The sequence below is a fragment of the Pelophylax lessonae genome (genome assembly GCF_965119305.1).
Source record: "Pelophylax lessonae genome assembly, chromosome: 10".
Classification (NCBI taxonomy): Eukaryota; Metazoa; Chordata; class Amphibia; order Anura; family Ranidae; genus Pelophylax; species Pelophylax lessonae.
In genome coordinates, this window is record NC_138777.1 from 123,416,811 (window position 1) to 123,430,400 (window position 13,590).

Genomic DNA, 13,590 nt, shown 5'->3' on the forward strand with positions numbered 1-13,590 from the left:
AGCCTTTTAGGGGTACAAACAATAGTAATTGGGGCCTAGTGTGGTTTTGTACGTGTGAGATACATACACTTTTTTTGATCATATTTCCTATTCCGCTATTCAATAAAAACCTGTGGGGATCAATTAAATTGCGGGATAGTCTGTGTTGGTACGTGTGAGATCCACCTTTCCAAGTTTTTGGGGTTCATCTCATACTTCTGAAGATTTGAGGGTGCTGCCTTTTCCAAACTCCTCCTACTCCTCATCCTGCCTTTAGGGGTACAAACAATAGTAATTGGGGCCTAGTGTGCTTCTGTACGTGTGAGATACATACACTTTTTTTGATCATATTTCCTATTCCGCTATTCAATAAAAACCTTTGGGGATCAATTAAATTGCGGGATAGTCTGTGTTGGTACGTGTGAGATCCACCTTTCCAAGTTTTTGGGGTTCATCTCATACTTCTGAAGATTTGAGGGTGCTGCCTGTTCCATACTCCTCCTACTCCTCATTCAACCTTTTAGGGGTACAAACAATGGTAATTGGGGCCTAGTGTGGTTTTGTACGTGTGAGATACATACACTTTTTTTGATCATATTTCCTATTCCGCTATTCAATAAAAACCTTTGGGGATCAATTAAATTGCGGGATAGTGTGTGTTGGTACGTGTGAGATCCACCTTTCCAAGTTTTTGGGGTTCATCTCATACTTCTGAAGATTTGAGGGTGCTGCCTTTTCCAAACTCCTCCTACTCCTCATCCTGCCTTTAGGGGTACAAACAATAGTAATTGGGGCCTAGTGTGCTTCTGTACGTGTGAGATACATACACTTTTTTTGATCATATTTCCTATTTAGCTATTCAATAAAAACCTTTGGGGATCAATTAAATTGCGGGATAGTCTGTGTTGGTACGTGTGAGATCCACCTTTCCAAGTTTTTGGGGTTCATCTCATACTTCTGAAGATTTGAGGGTGCTTCCTGTTCCATACTCCTCCTACTCCTGATTCAGCCTTTTAGGGGTACAAACAATAGTAATTGGGGCCTAGTGTGGTTTTGTACGTGTGAGATACATACACTTTTTTTGATCATATTTCCTATTCCGCTATTCAATAAAAACCTTTGGGGATCAATTAAATTGCGGGATAGTGTGTGTTGGTACGTGTGAGATCCACCTTTCCAAGTTTTTGGGGTTCATCTCATACTTCTGAAGATTTGAGGGTGCTGCCTGTTCCATACTCCTCCTACTCCTCATTCAGCCTTTTAGGGGTACAAACAATAGTAATTGGGGCCTAGTGTGGTTTTGTACGTGTGAGATACATACACTTTTTTTGATCATATTTCCTATTCCGCTATTCAATAAAAACCTGTGGGGATCAATTAAATTGCGGGATAGTCTGTGTTGGTACGTGTGAGATCCACCTTTCCAAGTTTTTGGGGTTCATCTCATACTTCTGAAGATTTGAGGGTGCTGCCTGTTCCATACTCCTCCTACTCCTCATTCAGCCTTTTAGGGGTACAAACAACAGTAATTGGGGCCTAGTGTGGTTTTGTACGTGTGAGATACATACACTTTTTTTGATCATATTTCCTATTCCGCTATTCAATAAAAACCTTTGGGGATCAATTAAATTGCGGGATAGTGTGTGTTGGTACGTGTGAGATCCACCTTTCCAAGTTTTTGGGGTTCATCTCATACTTCTGAAGATTTGAGGGTGCTGCCTTTTCCAAACTCCTCCTACTCCTCATCCTGCCTTTAGGGGTACAAACAATAGTAATTGGGGCCTAGTGTGCTTCTGTACGTGTGAGATACATACACTTTTTTTGATCATATTTCCTATTCCGCTATTCAATAAAAACCTTTGGGGATCAATTAAATTGCGGGATAGTCTGTGTTGGTACGTGTGAGATCCACTTTTCCAAGTTTTTGGGGTTCATCTCATACTTCTGAAGATTTGAGGGTGCTGCCTGTTCCATACTCCTCCTACTCCTCATTCAACCTTTTAGGGGTACAAACAATGGTAATTGGGGCCTAGTGTGGTTTTGTACGTGTGAGATACATACACTTTTTTTGATCATATTTCCTATTTCGCTATTCAATAAAAACCTGTGGGGATCAATTAAATTGCGGGATAGTCTGTGTTGGTACGTGTGAGATCCACCTTTCCAAGTTTTTGGGGTTCATCTCATACTTCTGAAGATTTGAGGGTGCTGCCTGTTCCATACTCCTCCTACTCCTCATTCAGCCTTTTAGGGGTACAAACAATAGTAATTGGGGCCTAGTGTGGTTTTGTACGTGTGAGATACATACACTTTTTTTGATCATATTTTCTATTCCGCTATTCAATAAAAACCTTTGGGGATCAATTAAATTGCGGGATAGTGTGTGTTGGTACGTGTGAGATCCACCTTTCCAAGTTTTTGGGGTTCATCTCATACTTCTGAAGATTTGAGGGTGCTGCCTTTTCCAAACTCCTCCTACTCCTCATCCTGCCTTTAGGGGTACAAACAATAGTAATTGGGGCCTAGTGTGCTTCTGTACGTGTGAGATACATACACTTTTTTTGATCATATTTCCTATTCCGCTATTCAATAAAAACCTTTGGGGATCAATTAAATTGCGGGATAGTCTGTGTTGGTACGTGTGAGATCCACCTTTCCAAGTTTTTGGGGTTCATCTCATACTTCTGAAGATTTGAGGGTGCTTCCTGTTCCATACTCCTCCTACTCCTGATTCAGCCTTTTAGGGGTACAAACAATAGTAATTGGGGCCTAGTGTGGTTTTGTATGTGTGAGATACATACACTTTTTTTGTTCATATTTCCTATTCCGCTATTCAATAAAAACCTTTGGGGATCAATTAAATTGCGGGATAGTGTGTGTTGGTACGTGTGAGATCCACCTTTCCAAGTTTTTGGGGTTCATCTCATACTTCTGAAGATTTGAGGGTGCTGCCTGTTCCATACTCCTCCTACTCCTCATTCAGCCTTTTAGGGGTACAAACAATAGTAATTGGGGCCTAGTGTGGTTTTGTACGTGTGAGATACATACACTTTTTTTGATCATATTTCCTATTCCGCTATTCAATAAAAACCTTTGGGGATCAATTAAATTGCGGGATAGTGTGTGTTGGTACGTGTGAGATCCACCTTTCCAAGTTTTTGGGGTTCATCTCATACTTCTGAAGATTTGAGGGTGCTGCCTTTTCCAAACTCCTCCTACTCCTCATCCTGCCTTTAGGGGTACAAACAATAGTAATTGGGGCCTAGTGTGCTTCTGTACGTGTGAGATACATACACTTTTGTTGATCATATTTCCTATTCCGCTATTCAATAAAAACCTTTGGGGATCAATTAAATTGCGGGATAGTCTGTGTTGGTACGTGTGAGATCCACCTTTCCAAGTTTTTGGGGTTCATCTCATACTTCTGAAGATTTGAGGGTGCTTCCTGTTCCATACTCCTCCTACTCCTGATTCAGCCTTTTAGGGGTACAAACAATAGTAATTGGGGCCTAGTGTGGTTTTGTACGTGTGAGATACATACACTTTTTTTGATCATATTTCCTATTCCGCTATTCAATAAAAACCTGTGGGGATCAATTAAATTGCGGGATAGTCTGTGTTGGTACGTGTGAGATCCACCTTTCCAAGTTTTTGGGGTTCATCTCATACTTCTGAAGATTTGAGGGTGCTGCCTGTTCCATACTACTCCTACTCCTCATTCAGCCTTTTCGGGGTACAAACAATAGTAATTGGGGCCTAGTGTGGTTTTGTACGTGTGAGATACATACACTTTTTTTGATCATATTTCCTATTCCGCTATTCAATAAAAACCTTTGGGGATCAATTAAATTGCGGGATAGTGTGTGTTGGTACGTGTGAGATCCACCTTTCCAAGTTTTTGGGGTTCATCTCATACTTCTGAAGATTTGAGGGTGCTGCCTTTTCCAAACTCCTCCTACTCCTCATCCTGCCTTTAGGGGTACAAACAGTAGTAATTGGGGCCTAGTGTGCTTCTGTACGTGTGAGATACATACACTTTTTTTGATCATATTTCCTATTCCGCTATTCAATAAAAACCTTTGGGGATCAATTAAATTGCGGGATAGTCTGTGTTGGTACGTGTGAGATCCACCTTTCCAAGTTTTGGGGTTCATCTCATACTTCTGAAGATTTGAGGGTGCTGCCTGTTCCATACTCCTCCTACTCCTGATTCAGCCTTTTAGGGGTACAAACAATAGTAATTGGGGCCTAGTGTGGTTTTGTACGTGTGAGATACATACACTTTTTTTGATCATATTTCCTATTCCGCTATTCAATAAAAACCTTTGGGGATCAATTAAATTGCGGGATAGTGTGTGATGGTACGTGTGAGATCCACCTTTCCAAGTTTTTGGGGTTCATCTCATACTTCTGAAGATTTGAGGGTGCTGCCTGTTCCATACTCCTCCTACTCCTCATTCAGCCTTTTAGGGGTACAAACAATAGTAATTGGGGCCTAGTGTGGTTTTGTACGTGTGAGATACATACACTTTTTTTGATCATATTTCCTATTCCGCTATTCAATAAAAACCTTTGGGGATCAATTAAATTGCGGGATAGTCTGTGTTGGTACGTGTGAGATCCACCTTTCCAAGTTTTTGGGGTTCATCTCATACTTCTGAAGATTTGAGGGTGCTTCCTGTTCCATACTCCTCCTACTCCTGATTAAGCCTTTTAGGGGTACAAACAATAGTAATTGGGGCCTAGTGTGGTTTTGTATGTGTGAGATACATACACTTTTTTTGATCATATTTCCTATTCCGCTATTCAATAAAAACCTTTGGGGATCAATTAAATTGCGGGATAGTGTGTGTTGGTACGTGTGAAATCCACCTTTCCAAGTTTTTGGGGTTCATCTCATACTTCTGAAGATTTGAGGGTGCTGCCTGTTCCATACTCCTCCTACTCCTCATTCAGCCTTTTAGGGGTACAAACAATAGTAATTGGGGCCTAGTGTGGTTTTGTACGTGTGAGATACATACACTTTTTTTGATCATATTTCCTATTCCGCTATTCAATAAAAACCTGTGGGGATCAATTAAATTGCGGGATAGTCTGTGTTGGTACGTGTGAGATCCACCTTTCCAAGTTTTTGGGGTTCATCTCATACTTCTGAAGATTTGAGGGTGCTGCCTGGTCCATACTCCTCCTACTCCTCATTCAGCCTTTTAGGGGTTCAAACAATAGTAATTGGGGCCTAGTGTGGTTTTGTACGTGTGAGATACATACACTTTTTTTGATCATATTTCCTATTCCGCTATTCAATAAAAACCTTTGGGGATCAATTAAATTGCGGGATAGTGTGTGTTGGTACGTGTGAGATCCACCTTTCCAAGTTTTTGGGGTTCATCTCATACTTCTGAAGATTTGAGGGTGCTGCCTTTTCCAAACTCCTCCTACTCCTCATCCTGCCTTTAGGGGTACAAACAATAGTAATTGGGGCCTAGTGTGCTTCTGTACGTGTGAGATACATACACTTTTTTTGATCATATTTCCTATTCCGCTATTCAATAAAAACCTTTGGGGATCAATTAAATTGCGGGATAGTGTGTGTTGGTACGTGTGAGATCCACCTTTCCAAGTTTTTGGGGTTCATCTCATACTTCTGAAGATTTGAGGGTGCTGCCTGTTCCATACTCCTCCTACTCCTCATTCAGCCTTTTAGGGGTACAAACAATAGTAATTGGGGCCTAGTGTGGTTTTGTACGTGTGAGATACATACTCTTTTTTTGATCATATTTCCTATTCCGCTATACAATAAAAACCTTTGGGGATCAATTAAATTGCGGGACAGTCTGTGTTGGTACGTGTGAGATCCACCTTTCCAAGTTTTTGGGGTTCATCTCATACTTCTGAAGATTTGAGGGTGCTGCCTTTTCCAAACTCCTCCTACTCCTCATCCTGCCTTTAGGGGTACAAACAATAGTAATTGGGGCCTAGTGTGCTTCTGTACGTGTGAGATACATACACTTTTTTGATCATATTTCCTATTCCGCTATTCAATAAAAACCTTTGGGGATCAATTAAATTGCGGGACAGTCTGTGTTGGTACGTGTGAGATCCACCTTTCCAAGTTTTTGGGGTTCATCTCATACTTCTGAAGATTTGAGGGTGCTGCCTGTTCCATACTCCTCCTACTCCTCATCCTGCCTTTAGGGGTACAAACAATAGTAATTGGGGCCTAGTGTGGTTTTGTACGTGTGAGATACATACACTTTTTTTGATCATATTTCCTATTCCGCTATTCAATAAAAACCTTTGGGGATCAATTAAATTGCGGGATAGTCTGTGTTGGTACGTGTGAGATCCACCTTTCCAAGTTTTTGGGGTTCATCTCATACTTCTGAAGATTTGAGGGTGCTGCCTGTTCCATACTCCTCCTACTCCTCATTCAGCCTTTTAGGGGTTCAAACAATAGTAATTGGGGCCTAGTGTGGTTTTGTACGTGTGAGATACATACACTTTTTTGATCATATTTCCTATTCCGCTATTCAATAAAAACCTTTGGGGATCAATTAAATTGCTGGATAGTCTGTGTTGGTACGTGTGAGATCCACCTTTCCAAGTTTTTGGGGTTCATCTCATACTTCTGAAGATTTGAGGGTGCTGCCTGTTCCATACTCCTCCTACTCCTCATTCAGCCTTTTAGGGGTACAAACAATAGTAATTGGGGCCTAGTGTGGTTTTGTACGTGTGAGATACATACACTTTTTTTGATCATATTTCCTATTCCGCTATTCAATAAAAACCTTTGGGGATCAATTAAATTGCGGGATAGTCTGTGTTGGTACGTGTGAGATCCACCTTTCCAAGTTTTTGGGGTTCATCTCATACTTCTGAAGATTTGAGGGTGCTGCCTGTTCCATACTCCTCCTACTCCTCATTCAGACTTTTAGGGGTACAAACAATAGTAATTGGGGCCTAGTGTGGTTTTGTACGTGTGAGATACATACTCTTTTTTTGATCATATTTCCTATTCCGCTATACAATAAAAACCTTTGGGGATCAATTAAATTGCGGGATAGTCTGTGTTGGTATGTGTGAGATCCACCTTTCCAAGTTTTTGGGGTTCATCTCATACTTCTGAAGATTTGAGGGTGCTGCCTGTTCCATACTCCTACTCCTCATTCAACCTTTTAGGGGTACAAACAATAGTAATTGGGGCCTAGTGTGGTTTTGTACGTGTGAGATACATACACTTTTTTTGATCATATTTCCTATTCCGCTATTCAATAAAAACCTTTGGGGATCAATTAAATTGCGGGATAGTCTGTGTTGGTACGTGTGAGATCCACCTTTCCTCGTTTTTGGGGTTCATCTCATACTTCTGAAGATTTGAGGGTGTTGCCTGTTCCATACTCCTCCTACTCCTCATTCAGCCTTTTTGGGGTACAAACAATAGTAATTGGGGCCTAGTGTGGTTTTGTACTTGTGAGATACATACACTTTTTTTGATCATATTTCCTATTCCGCTATTCAATAAGAACCTTTGGGGATCAATTAAATTGCGGGATAGTCTGTGTTGGTATGTGTGAGATCCACCTTTCCAAGTTTTTGGGGTTCATCTCATACTTCTGAAGATTTGAGGGTGCTGCCTGTTCCATACTCCTCCTACTCCTCATCCTGCCTTTAGGGGTACAAACAATAGTAATTGGGGCCTAGTGTGGTTTTGTACGTGTGAGATACATACACTTTTTTTGATCATATTTCCTATTCCGCTATTCAATAAAAACCTTTGGGGATCAATTAAATTGCGGGATAGTCTGTGTTGGTACGTGTGAGATCCACCTTTCCAAGTTTTTGGGGTTCATCTCATACTTCTGAAGATTTGAGGGTGCTGCCTGTTCCATACTCCTCCTACTCCTCATTCAGCCTTTTAGGGGTTCAAACAATAGTAATTGGGGCCTAGTGTGGTTTTGTACGTGTGAGATACATACACTTTTTTGATCATATTTCCTATTCCGCTATTCAATAAAAACCTTTGGGGATCAATTAAATTGCGGGATAGTGTGTGTTGGTACGTGTGAAATCCACCTTTCCAAGTTTTTGGGGTTCATCTCATACTTCTGAAGATTTGAGGGTGCTGCCTGTTCCATACTCCTCCTACTCCTCATTCAGCCTTTTAGGGGTACAAACAATAGTAATTGGGGCCTAGTGTGGTTTTGTACGTGTGAGATACATACACTTTTTTTGATCATATTTCCTATTCCGCTATTCAATAAAAACCTGTGGGGATCAATTAAATTGCGGGATAGTCTGTGTTGGTACGTGTGAGATCCACCTTTCCAAGTTTTTGGGGTTCATCTCATACTTCTGAAGATTTGAGGGTGCTGCCTGGTCCATACTCCTCCTACTCCTCATTCAGCCTTTTAGGGGTACAAACAATAGTAATTGGGGCCTAGTGTGGTTTTGTACGTGTGAGATACATACACTTTTTTTGATCATATTTCCTATTCCGCTATTCAATAAAAACCTTTGGGGATCAATTAAATTGCGGGATAGTGTGTGTTGGTACGTGTGAGATCCACCTTTCCAAGTTTTTGGGGTTCATCTCATACTTCTGAAGATTTGAGGGTGCTGCCTTTTCCAAACTCCTCCTACTCCTCATCCTGCCTTTAGGGGTACAAACAATAGTAATTGGGGCCTAGTGTGCTTCTGTACGTGTGAGATACATACACTTTTTTTGATCATATTTCCTATTCCGCTATTCAATAAAAACCTGTGGGGATCAATTAAATTGCGGGATAGTCTGTGTTGGTACGTGTGAGATCCACCTTTCCAAGTTTTTGGGGTTCATCTCATACTTCTGAAGATTTGAGGGTGCTGCCTGTTCCATACTCCTCCTACTCCTCATTCAGCCTTTTCGGGGTACAAACAATAGTAATTGGGGCCTAGTGTGGTTTTGTACGTGTGAGATACATACACGTTTTTTGATCATATTTCCTATTCCGCTATTCAATAAAAACCTTTGGGGATCAATTAAATTGCGGGATAGTGTGTGTTGGTACGTGTGAGATCCACCTTTCCAAGTTTTTGGGGTTCATCTCATACTTCTGAAGATTTGAGGGTGCTGCCTTTTCCAAACTCCTCCTACTCCTCATCCTGCCTTTAGGAGTACAAACAATAGTAATTGGGGCCTAGTGTGCTTCTGTACGTGTGAGATACATACACTTTTTTTGATCATATTTCCTATTCCGCTATTCAATAAAAACCTTTGGGGATCAATTAAATTGCGGGATAGTCTGTGTTGGTACGTGTGAGATCCACTTTTCCAAGTTTTTGGGGTTCATCTCATACTTCTGAAGATTTGAGGGTGCTGCCTGTTCCATACTCCTCCTACTCCTCATTCAACCTTTTAGGGGTACAAACAATGGTAATTGGGGCCTAGTGTGGTTTTGTACGTGTGAGATACATACACTTTTTTTGATCATATTTCCTATTCCGCTATTCAATAAAAACCTGTGGGGATCAATTAAATTGCGGGATAGTCTGTGTTGGTACATGTGAGATCCACCTTTTCAAGTTTTTGGGGTTCATCTCATACTTCTGAAGATTTGAGGGTGCTGCCTGTTCCATATTCCTCCTACTCCTCATTCAGACTTTTAGGAGTACAAACAATAGTAATTGGGGCCTAGTGTGGTTTTGTACGTGTGAGATACATACACTTTTTTTGATCATATTTCCTATTCCGCTATTCAATAAAAACCTGTGGGGATCAATTAAATTGCGGGATAGTCTGTGTTGGTACGTGTGAGATCCACCTTTCCAAGTTTTTGGGGTTCATCTCATACTTCTGAAGATTTGAGGGTGCTGCCTGTTCCATACTCCTCCTACTCCTCATTCAGCCTTTTAGGGGTACAAACAATAGTAATTGGGGCCTAGTGTGGTTTTGTACGTGTGAGATGCATACACTTTTTTTGATCATATTTCCTATTCCGCTATTCAATAAAAACCTTTGGGGATCAATTAAATTGTGGGATAGTGTGTGTTGGTACGTGTGAGATCCACCTTTCCAAGTTTTTGGGGTTCATCTCATACTTCTGAAGATTTGAGGGTGCTGCCTTTTCCAAACTCCTCCTACTCCTCATCCTGCCTTTAGGGGTACAAACAATAGTAATTGGGGCCTAGTGTGCTTCTGTACGTGTGAGATACATACACTTTTTTTGATCATATTTCCTATTCCGCTATTCAATAAAAACCTTTGGGGATCAATTAAATTGCGGGATAGTCTGTGTTGGTACGTGTGAGATCCACCTTTCCAAGTTTTTGGGGTTCATCTCATACTTCTGAATATTTGAGGGTGCTTCCTGTTCCATACTCCTCCTACTCCTGATTCAGCCTTTTAGGGGTACAAACAATAGTAATTGGGGCCTAGTGTGGTTTTGTACGTGTGAGATACATACACTTTTTTTGATCATATTTCCTATTCCGCTATTCAATAAAAACCTTTGGGGATCAATTAAATTGCGGGATAGTGTGTGTTGGTACGTGTGAGATCCACCTTTCCAAGTTTTTGGGGTTCATCTCATACTTCTGAAGATTTGAGGGTGCTGCCTGCTCCATACTCCTCCTACTCCTCATTCAGCCTTTTAGGGGTACAAACAATAGTAATTGGGGCCTAGAGTGGTTTTGTACGTGTGAGATACATACTCTTTTTTTGATCATATTTCCTATTCCGCTATTCAATAAAAACCTTTGGGGATCAATTAAATTGCGGGATAGTCTGTGTTGGTACGTGTGAGATCCACCTTTCCAAGTTTTTGGGGTTCATCTCATACTTCTGAAGATTTGAGGGTGCTGCCTGTTCCATACTCCTCCTACTCCTCATTCAGCCTTTTAGGGGTACAAACAATAGTAATTGGTGCCTAGTGTGGTTTTGTACGTGTGAGATACATACACTTTTTTTGATCATATTTCCTATTCCGCTATTCAATAAAAACCTTTGGGGATCAATTAAATTGCGGGATAGTCTGTGTTGGTACGTGTGAGATCCACCTTTCCAAGTTTTTGGGGTTCATCTCATACTTCTGAAGATTTGAGGGTGCTTCCTGTTCCATACTCCTCCTACTCCTGATTCAGCCTTTTAGGGGTACAAACAATAGTAATTGGGGCCTAGTGTGGTTTTGTATGTGTGAGATACATACACTTTTTTTGATCATATTTCCTATTCCGCTATTCAATAAAAACCTTTGGGGATCAATTAAATTGCGGGATAGTGTGTGTTGGTACGTGTGAGATCCACCTTTCCAAGTTTTTGGGGTTCATCTCATACTTCTGAAGATTTGAGGGTGCTGCCTGTTCCATACTCCTCCTACTCCTCATTCAGCCTTTTAGGGGTACAAACAATAGTAATTGGGGCCTAGTGTGGTTTTGTACGTGTGAGATACATACACTTTTTTTGATCATATTTCCTATTCCGCTATTCAATAAAAACCTGTGGGGATCAATTAAATTGCGGGATAGTCTGTGTTGGTACGTGTGAGATCCACCTTTCCAAGTTTTTGGGGTTCATCTCATACTTCTGAAGATTTGAGGGTGCTGCCTTTTCCAAACTCCTCCTACTCCTCATCCTGCCTTTAGGGGTACAAACAATAGTAATTGGGGCCTAGTGTGCTTCTGTACGTGTGAGATACATACACTTTTTTTGATCATATTTCCTATTCCGCTATTCAATAAAAACCTTTGGGGATCAATTAAATTGCGGGATAGTCTGTGTTGGTACGTGTGAGATCCACCTTTCCAAGTTTTTGGGGTTCATCTCATACTTCTGAAGATTTGAGGGTGCTGCCTGTTCCATACTCCTCCTACTCCTCATTCAACCTTTTAGGGGTACAAACAATGGTAATTGGGGCCTAGTGTGGTTTTGTACGTGTGAGATACATACACTTTTTTTGATCATATTTCCTATTCCGCTATTCAATAAAAACCTTTGGGGATCAATTAAATTGCGGGATAGTGTGTGTTGGTACGTGTGAGATCCACCTTTCCAAGTTTTTGGGGTTCATCTCATACTTCTGAAGATTTGAGGGTGCTGCCTTTTCCAAACTCCTCCTACTCCTCATCCTGCCTTTAGGGGTACAAACAATAGTAATTGGGGCCTAGTGTGCTTCTGTACGTGTGAGATACATACACTTTTTTTGATCATATTTCCTATTTAGCTATTCAATAAAAACCTTTGGGGATCAATTAAATTGCGGGATAGTCTGTGTTGGTACGTGTGAGATCCACCTTTCCAAGTTTTTGGGGTTCATCTCATACTTCTGAAGATTTGAGGGTGCTTCCTGTTCCATACTCCTCCTACTCCTGATTCAGCCTTTTAGGGGTACAAACAATAGTAATTGGGGCCTAGTGTGGTTTTGTACGTGTGAGATACATACACTTTTTTTGATCATATTTCCTATTCCGCTATTCAATAAAAACCTTTGGGGATCAATTAAATTGCGGGATAGTGTGTGTTGGTACGTGTGAGATCCACCTTTCCAAGTTTTTGGGGTTCATCTCATACTTCTGAAGATTTGAGGGTGCTGCCTGTTCCATACTCCTCCTACTCCTCATTCAGCCTTTTAGGGGTACAAACAATAGTAATTGGGGCCTAGTGTGGTTTTGTACGTGTGAGATACATACACTTTTTTTGATCATATTTCCTATTCCGCTATTCAATAAAAACCTGTGGGGATCAATTAAATTGCGGGATAGTCTGTGTTGGTACGTGTGAGATCCACCTTTCCAAGTTTTTGGGGTTCATCTCATACTTCTGAAGATTTGAGGGTGCTGCCTGTTCCATACTCCTCCTACTCCTCATTCAGCCTTTTAGGGGTACAAACAACAGTAATTGGGGCCTAGTGTGGTTTTGTACGTGTGAGATACATACACTTTTTTTGATCATATTTCCTATTCCGCTATTCAATAAAAACCTTTGGGGATCAATTAAATTGCGGGATAGTGTGTGTTGGTACGTGTGAGATCCACCTTTCCAAGTTTTTGGGGTTCATCTCATACTTCTGAAGATTTGAGGGTGCTGCCTTTTCCAAACTCCTCCTACTCCTCATCCTGCCTTTAGGGGTACAAACAATAGTAATTGGGGCCTAGTGTGCTTCTGTACGTGTGAGATACATACACTTTTTTTGATCATATTTCCTATTCCGCTATTCAATAAAAACCTTTGGGGATCAATTAAATTGCGGGATAGTCTGTGTTGGTACGTGTGAGATCCACTTTTCCAAGTTTTTGGGGTTCATCTCATACTTCTGAAGATTTGAGGGTGCTGCCTGTTCCATACTCCTCCTACTCCTCATTCAACCTTTTAGGGGTACAAACAATGGTAATTGGGGCCTAGTGTGGTTTTGTACGTGTGAGATACATACACTTTTTTTGATCATATTTCCTATTTCGCTATTCAATAAAAACCTGTGGGGATCAATTAAATTGCGGGATAGTCTGTGTTGGTACGTGTGAGATCCACCTTTCCAAGTTTTTGGGGTTCATCTCATACTTCTGAAGATTTGAGGGTGCTGCCTGTTCCATACTCCTCCTACTCCTCATTCAGCCTTTTAGGGGTACAAACAATAGTAA